The sequence below is a fragment of the Cottoperca gobio genome, chromosome 22 (genome assembly GCF_900634415.1).
Source record: "Cottoperca gobio chromosome 22, fCotGob3.1, whole genome shotgun sequence".
Classification (NCBI taxonomy): Eukaryota; Metazoa; Chordata; class Actinopteri; order Perciformes; family Bovichtidae; genus Cottoperca; species Cottoperca gobio.
The window spans coordinates 15,539,045-15,562,646 of NC_041376.1; positions in this window are offsets into that span (position 1 = coordinate 15,539,045).

The following is a 23,602-nucleotide window of genomic DNA, read 5'->3' on the forward strand; positions in this document are numbered from 1 at the left end:
ACACTTATCCACTATAACAGATAGCTCACCATATTCACAATAAAGACATTATTCAAATATAAAAACATTGTTGGATAAGTAGAAATATTCTGATTCTAGGTGTATCACTGCTCGGGGAAGGGAAATTATCCATCAGCCATTACCGATGGTAATGCGACATAATACATGTGCTTTTTTCCAGAGCCCAGTTTGAACCTTGTACTATTCTCCACAGACAAACATGCGATGAAGGGAAGTATAATAATTAGGTCACGTGATAGTAACTGAGCTATTTCCATGACAACTGAGCAAAGGCCAAGAGATGTGGTTAAGAATTGTAAGAATTGTAAGAAAGTGGATCTTGTGCTGAGACTTTTTTGTCAAGCTACAATGTCCATGCTTCAATGTGATGACAGGTTTTAAAGTTATTACATTTTACATATTATATTTTGTGCACGTATGCCAAAACGTGCAAACAAATATTTATATGTACATGTTTGATTTGGACTATTCCCTAAACCTTTTTAAAACACGGGTAAATGGCACAATCAAGACAGACATCAGACTTGGACTCACAGGTATTCAATGTTAAGGGATCAGGACAAAAACTAACATGATTGGGACAGCCCTACCTTTAACTGAGCCCTGTGAATGAGAAATGCTTCACTTCAAACACAAGTTTTTGCTTAGAGGCCCCTGACCCCTGGTCCTGCATGCCCTGTAGGACAATCATTAAGCCTTCAATGGATAAACGAGCACATGTCATACTCTGTCAACTATGGAGGACTCAATAAATAATAATAGTAAATGCAAATAAATGTGCAGGTCTATTTGTAAATAAATACATATGCACAAAAATAGAAAACAAAATGTATTTATTTTACAAATCACATCAAATAAATTTTCTTATTTTTTTAAACTTTAATTATTAGATTTTCAAGAAACATAATAGAATCAGAATAAATCGGAATAAACAATACATAACTGTCAATATACAAACACAGGCTACACAAGACAAAGAAAACAATTAAATAAATCAAGCATACATTAAAAATTCAATAAATAGAAATAATCTATTTTACAAAAACTCTTGTACAGCTAGTAATCACCAATGTCCAACTTCGTCCCATCATTCAGTCAACATAAAGCGAGGTATGCAAGACTCCTATCCTGCTTCTAGCAGAGGAAAATATATCAATAATTTCCAAATTCACTCCGCTGACCCAGTATACTTTCCAAGTCTATATGTTCAAGATAAATAAAAGGACCCCATACTTTTTAATTTTTAATGTCTTTCTAAGGATATGCATGCAGTTCTTTTAGCCATTTATCCAATACATCTATTTACATTTATCTATGATATCATCCATTTATTTATTTCACATTTAATTATTTCCCAATATATGGTTTTCTGTTTAGGTTTATTTTTTTACCTATATATTTTTCATTAATTTATTTATTGAGTCGTCTATTTATTATTTACTTATTATAATGCATTGGTCCTCCATATAGAACGGCATTAATGCGTTCATACACAATGTCCATATTCACCTCTGATCGAGGCAGCTGTTTAAGCAGTACATGTCTCCCTGTGTTCATTTAAAATATAGACGTATAAATCTGATAGCTTTAGGTTTTAAAGTTAGTAGGCCTCCCTGTAAATTCACCAACACCTTGTCTTCTTATTGGAAGGATACTACAGCAACATTTATTGTCTCCACTAGATGACAGTACAATCTTGATTTACTACTGCGTTCAGAAGAAAACATTGAGGCTGGATTATGATTTTGTTTTTGGTGTAATCTTTTGGATGAACTATCAGCATAATCAAGATATCACATATATACATAGTGATAGAAAATGACACATAATAAATTAAACATTAATTGGAGGAGGGTATCAAGGTGAATGTTCTGGCTGTAACATGCCTGCATGACAATACTTTTTGGCAAACTGCAGTAACTTCATGTTCCTGGAGAATCCTATCCAAATTTGTGAAAAGTAACAAGTCTTTCCAAAAGCTATAAATAGGATAACCAACTGTTGGATCTGCAGAGTGTTTCTGTTTCCTGATGAGGGGTATTGTATTCTAATCATCACACCTCACTTAGACTAATAAAGCCTATTGTCTGAAAGAAGTATTTTTACATAAAAATAAACAAATATCTCCATTTCTCCAATATGTTCTAAATGTAAATCAACATATTTTACATCTGCGCCACAGTTAAAAAAATTATATTATTTAATCAGTTTAATAATCTGCAAAATCAAAACTATGTACCAAAGTAAGATGATCTGCATAGTCTTGTTTTTGATTTTCTCAAGGGCGAAACAAAACCTATTTGTCTGGTGTTCACATTGTTGTACCAATGCTTGAATGTTCCTTTCTCTCAACAGTGAGGTGAACAATATTAATGATTGACTCAGTGCACAATGGCAATGAACCGGTACAAGTGATCAGAGGTGATTTTGTTGAGGAATCATTTAGAAGTTAATGTCTTGGGTCAGTGCAGGCCACAGGTCACAAGGCTCCTCCAGTGGTGAACAATGAATCATGTTATTACATGCATCACATTACTACAATTGTTTTCACATTTAAAGTTGAATTGATTTATTGACACCAACATGTCCTCAGTTTGGAATCAATTCTTCATTCTTTTATTTCTTACAGCTAATATCTGATAATGGGTGGTGATGGCCTAGTATGCCTTCCAAACAATACACTAGAAGGTTGGGAGTTCAATACCAGGCTGCCACCATTGTACCCCTGAGCAAGGTACTTAACTCTGAGTTGCTTCAGGGAGACTGTGCCTGTACTTAGTTCACTGAAAGTTGCTCTGGAATGCTCTATGTAATGTAAAGATAACTTTCAAATGGCCATCTATCAAATTCCCTTTTTCTTTTGGGGGGCGGAAATGGCCCCTTCCTAACTTCCTATCACCCTGCTTCAACAAACTATACACATGTAAAGTTTTGTGGTGCAAAATCTGGGCCAGGGGCAAAAATGTGTCCACAAACGCACAGACTCACCAGGTGAAAACAATAACAGTGTCACGGCTGGTAAATATAAACACCTGCCTAGGTACTTAAAATGGCTTCTGTGGTAGTCCTGCTACATTAGGTGTCTCCAGGAGCACATTTTACTGTGATGAAACTCACACAGATTTACAAGGTGCATCCAGAAACTCCTTCAACTTAGGCTGGGCAGCGTGAGAGGGAAGGGAGACACAGGAGATCCAGAACCAGGACTGAGCAGTAAAATGAGAGGTTTTCTCTTGCTTGGGACTCTTGCTTAGAAACAAGGTCCACCAAAATCAATACAAAATGAAGTTTCCTCGTAGTAACTTCCCATATCAATAAATCAGTGAGGTCAGAATGGATCTGTAAAAATAACCCCATTAACTTTGTGTCAATATTAATAAAAAACATTTTACCTAGTCATCAAATATAGTTCTTGTTGCCCTTTTTCCATATAGCCTCACCAAAGGAAGAAATGCTTCCTTTCCCTGTGTAATGAATTTAATTCAGCTCTAATGTTTCAATACATTGAAAGCAAATCGACCTGGTTACTGAGATTTTAAGGGTCACTCAAGATACTAATAGCTATAACAAATTATACAAAAAGCTAAAATATGGTCTTTCATTCCCAGAGGAAATAATTATAGATTTTTTAAATGAATATAGACCTTGTTTTTCATCCTCAACACTGCTTAGTGAAAAAGAAAAAATGCAATGCTGATTAAAAATGTATGTCCTTTGTGTAGGTGGATAGGTTATTGAACATAAACGCTACATATCGATCAGCTTCCACGCAAAGCACATTCCTTAAGCCCTCTCTATCCGATGGCTTAGTTTCTATTGCCTTTCAATACTCTGCTTTTAGGACCTGACGCATCAAGTTCAACTGAGGAGCATGAATCTGCAGCCAGCGAAGAATTATTTACTGATTTCTTCATTCCATGTGAATCTAACACCAATTTACCTTTATCTTCAAACTATGTACTTTGCATGATTCAACTGTGTTTTTGTCTCTGCATATCTCGGAGGTGTCAGCCATGTGAAAGCAGCGCTCAGGACATCTGATGTTGATATGAGCTCATGCAGAATGTCACCATGCCTTAGCAATCACATTGAAATGCAGGTTTTTCACACTGCATTGGAGATGTGTGCAGAGGTTTTCATCGTAGCCCAATGATAACTGTATCAGAGTTTAATTAGAGACAACATAACTTAAATACAATTGAAGGCTTGAGGAGTGAGCCGAGACACTACAGGCAAAAATATTGTTTTTGTTAAGCTTGGTCAATTTTTAGGCTTTATTGCTTCTTTCAGACTAATGGAAAGAAAACATTCAAAATACTCAATTAGATGTTTATTTTACGACACCTTGTCTATTTCCTCCTGTAGAGTTAACTGGGGAAGTTTCATGGCATTTCTTCTACACAGTTCACCTGTAGTGTGATTGAATGCAATCAATTATTGACCTAATTTTACAATATCTCACACAAAAGCTGTGAAATACCTCCTTACACATGCACGGTAGTGTTATGATCTGAATGCAATCATTCCCTGTGTGGATTTGAACCTTGTTAAAACCGTTAAATGTCTGCCACATGGATGGTGTTGCTGTGGTTTTATAAGGTGTGAGGAGTACATTAGCAAAAAACAACCAAAGCCGGAATCAAAGCGCTTTGAAGCAGAACACCGCTCCGTAATGTTTACCACTATTCTTTAAATGCCACTCTGACTCGTCTGTTCCTTTTATTTCTTCATCATTTGTTACCAACCAGCAACCACAATTCCCTGCAGAACCATGCTAACAGGCAAAATGTGTTAGGCAGTCTGCAGGCCTGTTAGTCCCCTTTAATAGTTGGAATGACAGTGGTAATTATCCTGTCATGACACAGCAATTATACAGAGGTATTTAAAGCAAGCACCGATCGTGAGAGAGATTCCTCAAATGATAGGTTCACTTCCCAGTTTTGTCCAGCAGTATTCTCTGCTATTCTGTGTGGGCGTGATTCACTGTTGAATTAGAGGGAACATGAATTTGCATATGGCTAACACCAAGTGGTGTCACACTGTAACAGCTAATCTCTGGGGTTGTTTTTCTGAGCGCTGTGTAATGGAAGGATTTAAAATGTTAATTTTGTCCTTCACTTAAATGAAGAAAACTTTAACATAATTTCTTCTTAAATGTGTTATGTAGCATTTACACAAATCCTCTTTTATCAACATGTCCACTTTCCGAGTTACATCATATACGACAATAAGTGATAGAAATTGGAGAGATTTTAAGTTTAGCATAAAAAAATTGAGCGATTTTCATCTGGTTGCAGTAATAGAATTTAACAAACAGAGTAGAACATCTTAAGTCACTCTGAAGGTGCAATGTGTAAGATATGGCCAGAATTTTTGTTTATAACATCGACAAAAAATACATTAACAGAATGGGCTACTGTGTTGATGTTATGTAAAAGAAGTCTATGTATTGTGTTGCAGAGATATTTACGGAAATGGGTATTATAACTGACTAGCCCCGGCCCATCCTGTCTTGTAATACCGCTTGTTGCTCTAGAGGCGATAGTGAGACACTGTAGCGGCAGTCTGCCTTCAGTACAGAGAACACTCTGCGAGGGCTTGTCATCCGTTTTGATAGTTTGTTGGTTGGATTGAATCCAAAGTAGCCACACTCTCTCCTCCCAGCGGGGTGTTCTCTTGGCCACGGGGAGGACGAGACGAAAGTGTCGGCTGTTTTATTGCTTCTGCCACTTTGGATTTAGTCCAATAAACAAACTATACAAATGTACACGGACACAGTCACCTTATAAAGTAGATGACAAACATTTTAGCTTATTTACACATTGAGAGTTTCAGAGTCGGGTCAAAACCCTCTGTGAGCTTGTCACTTTGTGCAACCCCTTTCACATACTCAATTGTCAATGTGAAAATATTAATGATATCATTTGATATTATTAATTTGCTCAAAATGTATTCAGTTAGATAAGCAGGAACCATCTGGAGTCATCAGTGAAAAATGACCAATAACATGAAGATTAAATCCCCTGAGAAAATGGAACAACTGCCTCACTTTTTTCTTATTACAGATTAAACAGATTTTTGTGGATTTGTTCTTTGAAGTGTCAACGCTAAAAATGATCCATGACATTCATCTTATACAGATCTGCTGACTAGCTGTAGGGTTCCAGTTAAAATAATTTCTGCCCTCAAGCAGGAACTGTCACGGTTCGGTGAAGGTGAGGACCCAAATGCAGTACAATGGATGATGATTTTAACCAAAAAGAGAGCTTTATTAACAAAAGCTAATAAACATACAGAAATAAAGTAACAAAACAACACAAACCAAACCAATCAGGGGACGAGCAGGTCACGAACACGTAACATGAATCACAATCCAACAAAGAACACTGAGACAGACAGGGATATATACACAGACACTAAATGAGGGAACGAGACACACCTGGGGAGAAAGGCAGAAAACACAAGGTGCTGATTACTATTTAGCCATTAGTTATCAGCATTTACCATGCTATTTGGTATACATGGCGCATCCACATTTTTTGTTCATACTGTATGTTGGAGGAAGTTGGGCATCCTCCGGTTCCCCACTCATCGAAACCTGGCAGCTTTGTAGATTTGATGCATTCAGCATTTATTTTTCTTAAATAATTTAAGTATTTCTGATGTAAGAAACACAAGATTTTTTCGTAATAATTTAATAATCTATTTTCGCTTTACTGCCTGCCTCTCTTTCTCTACATCTACTGACAGCTCAAAATATGACTATCCCTCAATCATTTCTAAGAAAATATTTTTATTAAACAAGTGTGTTTGAATATACTTGTGTGTTACATCACTACAAAGTGGGAAGCGGAGAATTTTAATTATTCAAGTGTCCAAAGTAGAGCTCAAGTTAACGCTAATCAAATGTCTGGCCTCTATAACAACAATTTTATGTATTGTTTTGACTGAATTCTCCTCAAAGTATGAAAACATATAATGTATGAATTCATCATTGCAGTTTCTATTTTGCCTGTTTTATATGATCTGTGTCTTGAGTAAAAAAAAAGATGCTTTGTCACTGAGATTTTCATAATGGATGATTAATGGAGACACAATCTGACACAAAGTGTCCGAAATTATTCAGAGTGGTGTTTTTTATCATTGGGACCAATGAGAGTGGACATAAATGCCAGAAACACCAGTAATATCAGTAACACTCCTCTGGCTCAATCTTGTCCAGGTATCAACCGCCGGATCTGAAAAATATTGCTAATGCCTCAAACTTAGATGCTCTTCTTTTTTTTCTTTTTTTCAAAATATTTTTATTCACATGAAAAAGTGTAACATTACAGCAAATAAGACATTTTCATTTTTATTTTTTTTTAAACAAAAGAACCCTTACCCACTTTCCCTCAACCCAGCCCCATCCCAACCCATCCCACCGACCCCTCTCCCGGAGCAATAAGGCAACAGTCAATTACATACCAAATGAAAGATACAATAATATACATGCACATATATACACATACCTGCATACATACACACATGTAAACCTACACATACTAACACATATATCAAGGGATGTCACATGGGCTTCATGTGTGGTGGACAGGGGAGTAAAGATATTGGAATTATAGGCAGATACAGAGAGAATCCCTACAGCGACACTATATCAAGGGGGAAGACGGTCTACATAACTGATCAGTGGTCTCCAATGAGCATAAAACTTATCTGAAGAACCCCGGAGAGTAAACTTCATTTTCTCCAACTTTAGGAGAGACATAGTATCGCTCAGCCACATTTTAAAAGAGGGTGGTAAAGGAGATTTCCACAAGAGAAGGATTTTCCTACGAGCAATCAAAGAGGTAAAGGCAATGACATTGGTTTGGGTGTTTGTCAAGTTGATTCCATCTGGGGGCCTACCTAAAATAGCTACATGAGGGGATGGAAAGATTTTTAGACCTACAATTTCAGCAATACATTCGAAGAAAGATTGCCAGAAGGTAGATAATTTAGGGCACAACCAGAACATGTGAGTCAGGTCGCTTAGATGCTCTTCTAAAAGCCAGCAGGGGGGCGACTCCACTGGTTACAGAAAGAAGTCAGATTGTCTAGAAGTGAGAAAATGACCCTACTTCTCACTTGATTTACTACTTCAGTAAACATTATCCTGCTGAGTTTATGGTCTCAAGCGTTATTTTTTTTTAATACAGCATGATATTTATTTAGTAAATATGGTCCCATTTAGATTAAAATAGACGATAAAGTAATGTATGTTTTAGGTCGTGGCTACCTTGTGATTAACAGGTCGCTACCATGCCTTTGTCCTGTTTGGGTGTTCTTCACGTTTTTGTTTTAGAACTTTAAACCTTTCACCGTTTGTTTTCAGTTCATAAAAGTTAACTGTAACATTGTGGTCGCCTAAAATTGTCTTGTTCAGTTGTACTTAGCTCCACTCGCTCATGTCACTTCTGGTTGAAAAATAGATAGAACCTAGATAGCGACGTCCAAAAACCAAGATAATGATACCAAAACACAAAACTTAAGGCTTCAAAATGCTAGTCCACCTCACTATTCAAATGTGTTTATATGCTTTATTGTTTAAAAGCTCTTTATTCGTTATACTTATACTCTTTAGAACTGTATTCACCTTCTGTCTTAAACGCTCCTTTTTAGTGCGTTTCAACGGAATTGCATTGCTAGGCAACAGCTTGGGTCCATGTTTACTTCCTGTCAGCTGATGTCTTTGCGATACACTGCAACTGGAAATCAACTGGGTCATATTTAGAACTTTTACGTTTAAAACTGTTTATATATTAAATTGTATTGTAGTTGTGGCATCACTGACGGCTCGGTTAAAGGCACCAATAAATCAACTACATGATTTGTACATGCCAAGGACACTGGGACATCCACCGATGAGGACGCGTCAGCAGTAGCTTCTGAAATATGTAAGGAGAGATACTACAACTATAACCATGTGTGTAATTGCTTGATATGAATGCCTGTTTAGAGATGTATTGCTGCAGAATGCTTAGAAGGTGACTTTCATTTGTGTTGCCTCTAATCCACATTGCCAGTAATGTCTCAGGAACAATACAATGGCTGCTCTGAGATAAAACCTGTTAATGGGATAGTGTCTGCAGCGGTACAGATTGCATATCAGTCACATTCTATACGGTACTCTTCTGCTTTTCAGTGTCTGAGAATATCCATATACTCTAACAAGATAATGCCATGTTAATATCATACATGTTTGGACTCTAATTATAAGCAACCAGATGTGGAAAAAAAACAAATTAAACTGTCACCTTAGCTTCCTAATTTTAATTTTGAGTTTGAGATATGAGGAATGTCTGACTGCCACAAACCGCAGGTCGGAGTATGGCTATGATATCCCCAGTTTGGTCCAGAGGAAACCAACCGCTGGCCAATACTGGCAGTTACAATGAAATAAAATCTAATTCAGTTGATTCATCTACACACACGCTGTTTTTTATCAGGTTTCACTTGCTAAAGGCCCTGTCACAAAGTGCTGTATGGCAGAAACGTATGCTGGCGCATATGAAAATGAGCATATACAACGTATATGAACGTATACAGAGCCTATTGATAGCGTATCACGTACTTATACAAAGCGAATGGCCAACGTATTCGACAAATGCCCAACAGATGCATAGCGCATTCCTAGCGTATTCCTTCACCGTGTGGCGGAAACTATGCCGGTGTATACGGAATATCGGCAATACGCTGGTGTACGTTGTTGAACGCTGAGGCCGTGAAACATTTTTTGAGCATGTTCAAAAACGTTTCACGGCCTCAGCATTGACGTTTCTGCCATATGGCACTGTGTGACAGGGCCTTAACAAACCAGTGATCAGCACAATAAAACATAGCTACTTTACGCATATTGAACATACATATTGTAACTGGATGATACAGAGGTGTGATTGAAGACGAAATAATCTGTGAATATTGTCAACTGAATGAGGTGGAAAATGAAATCCGTTTTATAGCCTACTGTCATTTGTATCATGATTTGCGAAAAACATTGTTTTAAAAAGTTTCTGTTCCAGACTTACGTTTGATCAGAATTGTTGATAGAGCTTAAATTGAAGATTGTTGTCTGAATATATTTCTAAAGACAATAAAATCATACATTATAGGGATTATTTATTATAGGGAACAGACTATTTATGTATTCACAAATATAAACAAAATTCAATTGGCATAAACAGATGCATATGTAGATTTTATGTGTAAATAAATGTATACAAGTCTGGCTGTGTATATATTTATTTAATTTCTATTGTTGCATATCTCCCTGGACATTATATGTAGGCTCTTCATATTTGTATGAGGTCAATATATTGTGCTGCTAGATGCTGTTGGGTTTATATAGTGGACACGTTTTAGTTTGCTGTTGATTAATTAATGTAATTTATTCACACCAGAACAAGTAAAGCTGTAAAGATTAAATCTCTGTGTTGAATTCTAGCAGTTGCTGTCTTTTTGTGCAGCTTTATGTGCCACACAGAGCTGTAGTTCTTTGACATCCAGCTTTATAAGGGTACAAAACATTGTCCTTTGCTGACTTCATGCTTTAGCTGAGGGACATTGGGGCTCCCAGCACATGCGGTGCGTCTCTGAAGTTAATCCTCAAGCCGTTATCAATTCTCTGCCAGAGTGGGTGTTAGCCGCAAGAGACAGCTCAGAAAAACGCAGGGACAAAAAGATGTTCAGAAATGAGAGGACAGCTGCAAAATAACTTTGAACATCAAATGATAAGAGGAACCTCAGTGGTTTGGGACAAAGGATTTTCTTAATGATGCAAATGCACATCGATTTTATAATCACAGTATACGGTTTAACAGGGAATGGAGAGGTTACTGACAGACTAAGTATTGCAGCAATTAAACTTTTAGATTGTTTTCACTGCGGAAGTAGATACATTATTTTCACACTTGCATCTTGAGTGCTATAAAGATAAGGAAAATGAACTCCCAGAGCATTGCAAATTTTATTTCATGAGGTAATTAACTTTATTTGCTGCACAAAGAATTTGTTGATTGGAAACTTTCTCAAACTCTAAAGAGGCCTCTGTTCCACTGAACCTGTGTGTGTGTGTGTGTGTGTGTGTGTGTGTGTGTGTGTGTGTGTGTGTGTGTGTGTGAGTGTGTGTGTGTGTGTATGTATAAGCCTATAGCTCCTTGACCTCTCCTGTTACCTTTTTATTTTTCCATCACCTGAATTTCAGGCAGTCTTATGTGTGAACAAATTAAATACAGAAATAAGCGGATATTACACATCTTTCTTTTCTTAATGTTATTTTATATAGCTTTTATTAGGCAGACGACGGGATGGATGACGTGTCAAGATTGAACCCAATGATAGTGTTGTTCCATACATGGTGTACTAGAAATCAAGTCTAGATGAGGGGCAAAGACTAAAAAGACTGATCACACAATGTCCTCTCAGTGATATGGAAAACGATGATGTGACAAAATACTGTGAAATTTGTGTAATTTTGAGAATCTTGAGCTTGAACTTTTTAATACTCTGCCTAAAAACAGAAACATCCCAGTCACTATATTGAAACACGGCCGCATGTCCAGTACTTTAAGGTTAAGGTATGTAACTCCCAGCCTCAGCAGTTTGGACTCTCTTCCATCCTTTTCCTTCTTTCAAGCTGCTATTATTAACTCCCGCAGAGGTAAAGCACTTTTCTAGTCCTCAGAGATTAATGAAAAGGTAGTCAGCAAATGAATAATTTAGGTGTGTCCTCTTCATTCATTGCTGAACTCAATTTTGACAGATACCCACTTAACCCTGCAGTTTCTTCTACCTTCAGATTAAACCTTTTCAGGAATTTAGTTTTAATGCTATAAGATTTTCAGTACATGATTGCCTGGTAGCAGTGTGTTTGTTGCAGATGATGAAGATATGAATGAATTATGAGTAAAAACAGAATTCTATGATAATGTGAGGGAATGAAAATTATATGTAAAATAGGAATTTCAAATAGCTAAGCCTCAGCAGTTCAGCAGTGCATATAACTGTTAAGGAAACCATCATTTGACATTTGCCTTCATTCTTTCGGAAAGTTTACTGTACCGTCATCCATTACAATAAGTCTGTATGCATCCTCACAAGTAGCACTGACACTAGTATTAACCATAACCACAGGACTGCAACTTTTTAACCCTAACCCAACTGGTATTTTGCGAGAACTGTTTTAACGTTCAAGAATGTCACCAATACTGCGAACTCTGCATCAATAAATGCCGCCGTACCTATTGTTGCCGCCGCTAGAATTGCACCTCCACTTTTAACTATAGGCTCCAATGAAAGAGGGCAATTGTACCGACTATTACCACCAGAGTCTGCAGCTCCCCTCTGCTCTACAGAACGATTCAGTGTCTTTTAGCACAGTGTGGCTGTTGCAGTCCGTCACTGACCTTTACTGTTTTCTTTCACCCCCATCGTTCTAATCGGGGGTATTTCCAGATGCTGCGGGCAGATGTTTCCAGTAAATAACCTCTAAAAATGCAATGAATGACGGCCAAGCCAAATAAATTATTATATCCATCCATCCTTCGTCTACCGCTTATCCGGGGTCGGGTAGCGAGGGCAGCAGCTCTAGTAAGGAACCCCAAACTTCCCTTCTCCAGGCCACATCCGCCAGCTCCGACTGGGGGATCCCGAGGCATTCCCAGGCCAGTGAGGAGATATAATCTCTCCACTGAGTCCTAGGTCTTTCCCGGGGTCTCCTCCCAGCTTGATGTGCCTGGAACACCTCCCTAGGGAGGCGCCAAGGTGGCATTCTTAATAGATACCCGAACCACCTTAACTGGCTACTTTCACTCCGAGTCTCTCACGGATGGCTGAACTTCTCACCCTATCGCTAAGGGAGATGCCAGCCACCCGTCTGAGAAAACCCATTTCAGCCGCTTGTACCCGCAATCTCGTTCTTTCGGTCATGACCCAGCCTTCATGAGCATTGGTGAGGGTATGGACGAAGATTGATCGGTAGATTGAGAGTTTTGCCTTCTGGCTCAGCTCTCTTTTCGTCACAACGGTGCGGTAAAGCAAATGCAGTACCGCCCGCGCTGCTCCGATTCTCCGACCAATCTCTCGCTCCATCGTCCCCTCACTCGCAAACAAGACCCCGAGGTACTTGAACTCCTTCAGTTAGGGTAAGAGCTCGTTCCCTACCCGGAGTAGGTAATCCACCGGTTTCCTGCTAAGAGCCATGGCCTCAGATTTTGAGGTGCTGATCCTCATCCCAATCGCTTCACACTCAGATGGAAACCGATCCAGTGACTGCTGAAGGTCACAGACCAATGATGCCAAAAGGACCATATCATCTGCAAAGAGCGACGTTGAGATCCTCAGGCCACCGAACTACAACCGAAGATTGACCGGTAGATCGAGGAAAAAGAACGACTACACCTCGATATCCTGTCCATGAAAATCACAAACAGGATTGGTGATAAAGCACAGCCCTGGCGGAGGCCAACGTTCACTGGAAACGAGTCCGACTTACTGCCGAGTATCCAGACACAACTCTCGCTTTGGGCGTACAGGGATTGGATGGCCCTCAGAAGTGACCCCCTCACCCCATACTCCCGCAGCACCTCCCACAGTATCCGGTCAAACGCCTTCTCCAGATCCACAAAACACATGTAGACCGGAAGGGCGTACTCTCAGGCCCCCTCCAGGATCCTTGCGAGAGTAAAGAGTTAGTCCGTTGTTCCACGACCAGGACGGAATCCGCATTGTTCCTCTTCAATCAGAGGTTCGACTATCGACCAAAGCCTCCTTTCCAGCACCTTGGAGTAGACTTTACTAGGGAGAAGTGTGATACCCCTGTAGTTGGCACACACTCTCTGGTCCCCCTTTTGAATAGGGGAACCACCACCCCGGTCTGCCACCCCGTAGGAACTGTCCCAGACTCCCACGCAATGTTGACAAGGCGTGTCAACCAAGACAGCCCCTCAACACCCAAAGCCTTCAGCATTTCTGGACGGATCTCATCAACCCCTGCGGCTTTGCCACTCTGGAGTTGTTTGACTACCTCTGTGACCTCCATCAGGGAAATTCCATCAGCTTCAAGCTCTGCCTCTACCATAGAGGGCGTGATAGTCGGATTAAGGAGTTCCTCAAAGTACTTCTTCCACCGCCCGATAACCTTCTCAGTCAAAGTCAGCAGGGTCCCACCCTTGCTGTACACAGCTTGGATGGTTCCCCGCTTCCCCCTCCTGAGGTGCCGGACGGTTTTCCAGAAGCCCCTTGGTGCCGACCAAAAGTCCTTCTCCATAACTTCTCCCATACCCGCTGCTTTGCCTCTGCCACGGCAATCCGTCGGTACCCTGCAACTGTTTCCGGAGTCCTCCCGGATAACATAACCCGGAAGGACTCCTTCAGTCGTAAGGCTTCCCTGACCACCGGGGACCACCACGGTGTTCGAGGGTTACCGACCCTTGAGACCACAGCTCCTCATCGCAGCTTCAGCAATAGAGGTTTTGAACATGGCCCCCGTTCAATGCCCCCAACTTCCACATTGATGTCTGAAAAGCTCCGCGGAAGGTGTGAGTTGAAGATCTCCTGGACAGGGGTTTCCCCCAGATGTTCCCAGTTCACCCGCACTACCCGTTTGGGCTTACCAGGTCTGTCCAGAGTCTTCCCCCACCAGATGGTGATCAGTTGACAGCTCCGCCCCACTCTTCACCCGAATGTCCAAAACATGCGGCCTCAGATCAGATGATACGATCACAAAAATGATCATTGCTCTTTGGCCTAGGGTGCTCTGGTACCATGTACACTTACGAGCATCCTTATGTTTGAACATGGTGTTTATTATGGCCATCCCATGACTAGCACAGAAGTCCAACAACAAACGACCGTTCGGGTTTAGATCAGGGAGGCCGTTCCTCCCAATCACGCCTCTCCAGGTGTCTCCATCGTTTTCTACGTGTGCATTGAAGTCTCCCAGCAAGACTTTGAAGTCCCCTACTGGAGCACCCTGCAGGGCTCCATTCAGGGTCTACAAGAAGGCCGAATACTCCGACCTGCGGTTTGTGGCATAGGCAAAACCAACAGTCAGAATCTTCCCCCTCGACCCTCTCGTCCACCGGGGTGAACTCCAACGTAGCAGCGCTCAGCCGGGGACTTGTGAGTCTCCCCACACCCGCCCGGCGCCTCACACCTTGGGCAACTCCAGAGAAGAATAGAGTCCTACCCCTATCCAGGAGTACGGTTCCAGAGCCAAGACTGTCCGTAGATGTAAGCCCCACCAGATCCCAGCTTCCCGGTTCTGGTCCGTCGAGGTCCCTGACCATCACTGCCACCCGTGTGACAGCGCACCCGACCCCAGCGGTTTTTCCCATGAGTGGTGGGCCCACAGGATGGATGGATAGGAGGCACCACGTAGCTTCTTCGGGCTGTGCCCGACCGGGCACCGTGGCAAATCTGGTCCCCAGGCGCTCGCTGTCGGGCCCTCCCTCTGGGCCTGGCTCCAGACGGGGGCCCCGGGCTTCCTCCGGGCAGGGTCTCTCCTTTCCTTTCCCTCTGTTTCATGAAGTCGTTTTGAATCATTCTTAGTCTGGCCCCTCGCCTGAGACCAATTTGCCTTGGGAGACCCTACCAGGAGCACCAGGCTCCAGACAACACAGCTCAGATTATTACAAAATATTTTAAATAGGGAAAATACAAATAAATTTTATAAGCATTTTCATAATACTTCAAATAAAATTTTAAAGAATGAAAAGAACCACAACAATTATCTATGTTGTATTCTCTTTCCTAATGGATGCCATTCCAGACATGCAATACTGTCACGATCTCGGACACAGGGAAGGAAGACTCAAAAATGCACAACGCCAGAAACAAAAGTGTAAAATAAAATACTTTACTTCAAAAACAGGTAACAAAAGTCAAAACACTCACGAGGAGGATATACAAGCTTTTCCAAAAAACACCGTTGGTTAATTTCACATGGATATAACAAGACAAAGGGAGACAGGACTATTTATACAAGAGGTGAGTGGGCACAGATGGAAACAATCAGGGGCGGGGCAGATGCTGACGATGGCGGGAAACCACACAAAGACAGGAAGTAAAGGGATCTGGATTGAGAAACAAGAGGTAGGTACAAAATAAAACAGGAAGTGACATAACAGACGGTGACTGACAAGACAACATGAAAACGTCAACAAACTCGACAAGACATGACAAATACAACTAAAACAAATAAATGGATGTCAGGAAGAGTGCAGCAGTCAGCACCCTACAACCAATACACCTGTGGTATTAATTAATGATTGATTGGCTGAGTAAGTAGAACAGGTGATATTAAAAAATATACTACTAAATGTCATTCTAATTAAAAAAAACATGATAATAAATGAAAGAACAAAGAACATCACTGAAGGAGACCTGGCGTGACTTTCACCTTTACATGCATTCTTTCTTTCCTCCTCCTATTTCAGAGATGCATATTACAGTAATGTTGGAATAAGAATATTTTAAAGTAAATAGCCAGTATATCTACCCAAACCCTTCATGTGCGTTTAAGCAAAGAACAAGCCTACATCTCAATCAGTTTTATTTTTTGTCGTTTCTCCCCAGGCATTCAGAGAGCTGGAGCTACGTACATATGGCCAAAAGTACGCCATGGACTAAAATACACCCATCCTTCCCTCAATGAAAGATTTTGCATGCTTGCAGCAGATCTGCAGCCGATGACATTCAACTGTGAATTGGAAGGCAGCTCAACCATATGATTGAGTTTCCCTCATGTCCTCAACGATATTTAGAAAGGCGTACAGCCCAGAACAGTTGAGCTATGAACACATTATCCTCAGTTGAGTTTTCAACAATCACAAAGTTAAGTGTTTGTTATGGCTGAGGGAATAATAGACAGTCTTATTTCATTTGTTGAAGTATGTTCAACAAAATGCAAGAAGTGATGAGAGTTCCCCAGATTCTAAAACGTAGCATCTATCTGAGGATTATCAGTCGAAGCAAAGATCATGCAAACGAACAGGGAGGGACATTTATTATGTTGCATCTGGTTACTGAGGGGGGCATCATGGTGGCCTAATTTGTATTCCACATAATCGTGAATCTGTTTAAGATATTTGTGCCAATCCATCTATTATATGCTAAGATAATGAAGTGAAGTGAAAACTTTGACCTGCTGGTGGCGCTAAAGTAAGAAAGTAGTTCTGTTCCAGGAGTTTTATCCATCTTTTAATTTGATAATAAACAAAAGTATAACATCACTATAAATATAAACTATGAACAAAACTACTATAACAACCTCATTTAGCTCGATTGTCAACCTGTGTTAAAGCCATTGTAGTTCAAAGAATGACATTTCATTTCCTGGCCAAACTTTAGCCTTGAACATCAGTCGCTCTGCGTGTCAGATCAGTTTTCATTTTCTTTGCCGCGTTAACACTAGCCATTATGACTTGATTTTAATGCATCTACTTTTCAGGTACTTAAGGTCTGGTAGAGTACTGCCACTGAGCTCATCATACAATCTCACAGTCTCACCCTCTGTTAAGGGGAGACACCACAGGTAAATAAGGTAACATTTCTAACTCATAGATATCACCTCGAAACTTCCCCAGTTGATTACTTACAGTACATATAGACACTTTTTTTGTATTACAATTTTTCTGGAATGTTATGTTTAAATATGCAAATTGCCAGAACAGAAATATGAACATTGGATAAAGCCAGGTCCACAAATTCATTTTGTTTTTACAGAGGGAGTTTTTGATATCTCTTTGTATCACTCCATAAATAAGAAAATACTGTCAGCAGCCATAAAAAATTGAATTGTTTTTAGGATTTAAATGTGATATAAATCAGGCTATGGATGATATATGAACAAACCCCTCAGTAAAAACCTTCAGAATATAGATAGAAATTAAACTGGAAAGTTTGTTGTATGTAAGAGCTGCTGAAGTGGAGATTTCTGGCTCAAAGTATGAGGAAATAATCATTTTGAGAAAACGACCTTAAAAGATATGTATTGTAAAATCCCATACATTTTGCAAGACACTATAGGGGAATTGGATAAAGAAAAAAGATATCTAAATATAATAGATATCACCATGATGTGTCCCTTTGTTAATTACTCACATTAAAACAATTATTTTTTGTATCACAAGTTTTCTGAAATGTTATGGTTTAATATGTAAAGGAAGCATTATCAACTGCTAACTTTTGTTGAATTTAGGGCAAATCTACATACGCAAATAGACAAAGTGTAGTAAAATAAACACCTAAATACATATTTTGGATGTTTTCTTTCCACTAGTCTGAAAGAAGACCACACTGATCAAATTGACCAGTGCATGAAAACATTATATTTTTGCCTGTAGCTTAAGTGTGTCGTAAATTAGAACATGGATCAGTACATGATCACACACCAAACAGGTCAACCTACACACACCGCCCCCCTTCCCCACCAGTGTTGACCTTTGCAGGGAGAACATGCATTGATAAACAAGAAGTGCTTTGCAAAAGTAAAACAGTGGGACATTGAATCTCCAGCGTCGACATATGAAAACACATTCTCTGAAAGAAGCGAGTTGCCGTAAAACCTAGACGGAGTGACCAGCTGTGAGCAAGTGAGGGACAAGGAGGAGTGCAAAACAATCATTGAGCGGGCAAGGCTAAGTGCTCGCTCTGCATCAGACCGGCAGACCTAGCAAAACCTAGATGTTTGAAAGGTCACATCCTGCTGCTTTCACAGATTAATTTTCAAATCAAGGACTGTTGAATCTAAAGTAGCGACACTGAAGTGTTTATCATTAAGTGTTTTCGTCTCCCACTTCCTGGTTAAGTTCAGACAAACTTTGCAGCAGAGACATTTATAACGTATTTTCTGTTGATTTCTGTAAGAAACCTTGATCTCAGTGGTATGAAAAACACTCGGTAGTATTAATAAGTAGGCAGGTTTTGTTTCTTACTGATCTAGCTTAGTAGAAAGAACGTTTTTTCTCCCTTTTTGGCCTTCTTTGCCTCATCGTCAACAGAGTTTTCACAGCTAACATTACTCCGGTTGTTCCGCTACATCGGAATAGCTACTGTAGCTACGTTGTTGAGTGGTCTCTTAGCGAAATGCTGTGTATGTCTCAGGCTTTTATTTTGAAAGGGAAGCTTGAATAACAAATCAATTCAGTAAATTATTACAAACAAATTATACACTCTGCAAAAATGTTCAGCTTGACAGTATTTTGATCCAAAACATTTTTTATTTTATTTTTTGACAGAATTTGGCTTGGATGATTTAAAAATGAACTTGAATGCTATAACTTAAAGATCCCCTGTGATGTTTTTGAGCAGTGTTTGGAAGAGGCTCACAAGGACACATATGGCGTGATTTACATTCCTGCCAAAGGTTTCTCACTATTTCACTGATCTACATGTGGCGGCAACGTGTCATGAAAAGTAGCAATGCGCCAGAAAAACGCAGGTAAGAAGAAAACGTCATGCAAACATAGATGTTAATTTAGCCGGTCTCAAAATTGTCAGAAGTTTGGCTTTTAAAATGTGAATATTAAGTGTCGTTCTTCATGTTGTAATCTGTCCCCGGTGCAAAGCAGATATATGGCCAAATGGATCGTCTCAAAATATCTGTAATGATTCATTCTAATGACGTGCATAAGATTTGAAAAGAAACACCGTGTTGCTCTGTTAAATCTATTACAATGACCTGCAGAGTGCATTTTAAAAGCAAAAAGCTTCGTCGAGGCAGAATAATGAGAGCGAGACTGGAGCCATGACAACAGAAGGCCACTGCTGGTGAGGAAAATTGGTTGTGCTTTTCTGAAAGAGAAATAAAAGTGGAAGGGGATATGTTGTTCTAATGTTATTTATGACATCACATAAAGGATATAAGGTTTAGTTCTGTTTGGGGTGCAGTGGTTTTGACTGAGACATGTTGTACTTAGAGGGATATGCTGTCTGCACTGCCATTTGTTGTGAATATACAAAATGCAGAGGACTAAATGTTCAAATCACATAATATATGGCTTTGTTTTATCCACTCATAGATGGAAGACAAACTGCAGGCACACATATTTCATAATCACATACTGGTAAGAATGTCTGAAGCCAAGCGGTGTTGTGTTCATGTGCTTTTACTTGTGAGGAAATCAAACCCAAAGAAACTTGGACACAGTTGAACCTGAAAATAATTTTTTATATATGCTTTTTACAGACATTAAACGATACTTGTGCTCAGGTGCTGCTAGCTAAAAAGTTCCACTCGGATTGCACTTTGGCCTTTAAACTCTGAAAAGGTTAGATGGGAAATTGCAATGCAACGAAAGATCACCTGATCCAACATCTGGCAAGCCTCCTATCGCATCAGCTTCTTAGTACAAACTGTCTACGATGCCCAAGTCCAGTCACCTCTGGAGCAAATGTGAAACCTTCCTGCCCTTGTTCTGGATAAGGATCCTTGGAACACCTTCTCAGCAGCCGCCCAAAAGCCCTTGGAGAAGCACGCTACGGCCATCAGCACCAGCAAGGTTGTTTTTCACCAAGCCTACATAGGGATTGCAGAATATGAATGGATATTTGCTTTCCACTACGATTGCCACCTGTCACTTTCTTATGTTTGCTGCAGTGCTGCTGCATCAGTGATCAGTGTTCACGTTTAAAAAAACGCTGCAGAACAAAGACACGCGGTGTGTGAAACTTTAACTCCCTAAACACTAACCTACCTGTGCACACGCCTACACTACATTACCACGGCCAGTGGGAACTCTTTAAAAATGACTTATTATCAGTATTAAATCATTCTTCAATCAAAAATCTATTTCCTGTTAAATCCTCCTCCAGACACACGTACACTCTGAGACTATAAGGATCGTGGGAGACCTCTCCTCGGAAGCATCACAGCACACCGGGGGAAGCCAGGTATTGACATGGAGGTTCTTTAGTCTTTGTTTACAGGTTGCCCCGGATCAAACATAGTAGGAGAGCCACAGAGAGAAAGAAATTGTACATTAGTAACATAGATGTTCAGCTGCACTTATTGAGTGAAGGTCAGTTTGTCTCACACTGTGGTCAGCTGTGGTTAAAGTCAATAATAATAATATGTCTACTAAATATCCTTCTAGCACTCAGTGGCTCAGTGATAACATGTCCTAGAGACAATTAGATATTCAGTGAGAGCTAATTCTGATAAGTTCTTTAATAAGTAGAAATATTTGTATATATCTTTTTTTTTTTTACATTTTTCAACTCTCATCCATCTCTCTTTCCCCTGACTGACGGACCTTCTCCCCTTTTTTATGTCAATTATTATTATTATTATTGTTGTGTTTTTTTTAAATTATTATTGAGTTGAGTCTCTCATTTGTTTAATTTTGTAGGTTTGAACATTGAATAGTATTTTCGTACCTTTAAAATGCAGAAAGTATGGCTTGCTCCTCTTTGGATCTATTGAGAGGCAGAGTACTTTGATTATTATTATTATTATTATTATTATTATTATTATTATTATTATTATTATTATTATTATTATTATTATTATTATTATTATTGTTATTATTATGTTTCTACCTTTTAACTGTGCTTCTTATTGCTAAATTTTATATTTCTTCCTTTTTTCATGTGCTATATCTCTTATTAGAAATATTAAACATTTCCCTTTAACCTCACATAAATCCATCATTTAGTCCTGCTATTTTTACATTTAGAGTGCAATTCACGTTCTTTTAAGAGCGTAAAAAAGTGTAAAGTTTTGCATCTCTACACACCCTGAAAAGATGACAGCACTAACGCTCTCTCAGCCAGAGAAGCTGACAGCTCATCATCTGAGACGGAGCATGAGGAGGTGGAGGCAGGACGAAGGAGTGAGATGGAGACAGAGAGAAACAGCGGGTGGGGTGGTGGTGGAGGAAAGAGGGAGCGGAGTGTTTTTGAGAGTTCAGTGTGTGGGTGTGTATTGCCTTACTTTGAAGTGTTTTCCCGCTGGGGACGGCAGTTTCTCACAGACCGCTGCCTTGGATCGTGTCACAAGCGGTGCACAAGCACAGACACTTATAGGGCAGCATGCAGATAAAGGCACAGACACACTGATAATATTTCACAGGATCAACAGTAGCTTTCAGCCCATACAGCAGGCACTGGCTCATGCCTTGCCTACAATACAAACTCTGTCTTCTTAGTGGAATAAAATCTAGTATTTTAAGCAATTTCTGTTATCAATCCTGAGTCGCTTCTATACAAGATGGCTGCAGGAAGAAACAATAAAACACTGAGAGAAACACAGGCAGATATATATATATATATATATATATATATATATATATATATATATACATACATACATAGATGCATTCATACATGCATACATACATACATACATACATACATACATACATACATACATACATACTGTACATGCATACATGCATACATACATACAGTATATCTCAAAAGTGAGTACACCCTTTAGATTTTTGCAAATATTCTGTTATATCCTTTCAGGGGATAACATTATCCTACTGAAACTTTGATATAACTTAAAGTAGTCAGTGTGCTGCTTGAATAACAGTATAGATTTATTGTCCTTTGAAAATTACTCAGTACACAGCTGTTAATGTCTAAACAGCTGGCAACAAAAGTGAGTACACCCCATAGTGAACATGTCCTAATTGTGCCCAATGATGTTGTTTTCCCGCCCTGGTGTCATGTGACTGTTACAAGGATTCAGGTGTAAATGATAAGCAGGGCTGTTAAATTTGGTGTTTTGGGCACAATTCTCTCTGAATGCTGGACAACATGGCACCTCATGGCAAGGAACTCTCTGAGCGGCTGAAAAAAAGGATTATTGCGCTTCACAAAGATGGCCTTGGCTATAAGAAGATTGCCAACACCATGAAAATGAGTTGCAGCACAGTGGCTAAGATCATACAGCGGTTTTCCAGGACAGGTTCCACTCGGAACAGGCCTCGCCAGGGTCGACCAAAGAAGTTGAGTCCACGTGCTCAGCGTCATATCCAGAGGTTGGTTTCCAAAAATAGACGTGCGAGTGCTTCCAGCATTGCTGCAGAGGTTGCAGAAGTGGGATGTCAGCCTGTCAGTGCCCAGACCATACGCCGCACACTGCATCAAATCGGTTTGTATGGCCGTCGCCCCAGACAGAAGCCCCTTCTGAAACCGATGCATAAGAAAGCCCGCAAACAGTTTGCTGAAGACAATGAATCCAAGAACATGAGTTACTGGAACCATGTCCTGTGGTCTGATGAGACCAAAATAAACCTGTTTGGGTCAGATGGTGTCCGGCGTGTGTGGCGGCACTCTGGTGAGGAGTACCAAGACAAATGTGTTTTGCCTACAGTCAAGCATGGTGGTGGCAGCATCATGGTCTGGGGCTGCATGAGTACTGCCGGCACTGGGGAGCTGTATTTCATTGAGGGACACATGAATTCCAATATATACTGTGACATCCTGCAGCAGAGCATGATCCCCTCTCTTCGGAAACTGGGCCGTAGGGCAGTTTTCCAACATGATAATGACCCTAAACACACCTCCAAGATGACAACGGCCTTGCTGAAGAAGC